Here is a 768-nt window from a genome sequence, read left to right as displayed (position 1 = left end):
TCCTCCGGGGAAATTGTCTGGGGGAGTGGCCTGGCAGCCTCATTGCTTCCTCATCAGCGGCATGCCTGTCCCAGGGCAGCGTTTCCTAAGGCGGCCGATGAGTCATTTGCAACGTTAGGATGACTTGCTATATTTTTCTCCTGAATAAAATCCCATATGAGAGTTGGCTGAGATTTCAGTACTTTTTGCCAATCTAACAATATGCTTGTAACAAAGCAAGGAAATCATGTTTGCTGTGGTTAAGCCTAAAACTTCAGTCTTAAAGGAAAATTATGATTTTCAGCTTTCTTGCCCAGAAAGTGACATTCTTATTCTGATGTGCTCTTTTTTTTTTTTTTTTTTTAAGAATTTACTATTTTAAACTGAATTACAGGTTCTTATCTTTCTCCTGCAATTAGTTGTCTGGAAACTTCTTTCAGTTCGAAGTATTGATATAATTGGTTTTTTCCATGCAATTTCTTCCCCCCACTCCCCAGTAATTTCTGACACATGGTACTGCTCAGACTATGAAATCCTCTAAATAAACATATTCCAAAGTCTGAAAAAGATCAGCTTGCCCACTGGTCATAACTGATTTTAAATATATATATGTATATATGTATATATCTCCAATTTAAAGTTTAAGCATATTAGTGAAAAGGAAAAAAATAACATATTTACACATGGTGAAACTTTATTTGATGTGGTATCAAAAAAGACAATAAGGAAAAATCTAATACTTGATTGGAATCCATTATTAGCTCTACCTTCCTGCACAGAACTGAGTTA

Source organism: Manacus vitellinus, unplaced genomic scaffold (assembly GCF_001715985.3).
Source record: "Manacus vitellinus isolate BGI_N305 unplaced genomic scaffold, ASM171598v3 scaffold_5_pilon, whole genome shotgun sequence".
NCBI lineage: Eukaryota > Metazoa > Chordata > Aves > Passeriformes > Pipridae > Manacus > Manacus vitellinus.
This window is presented reverse-complemented; position numbering follows the sequence as displayed.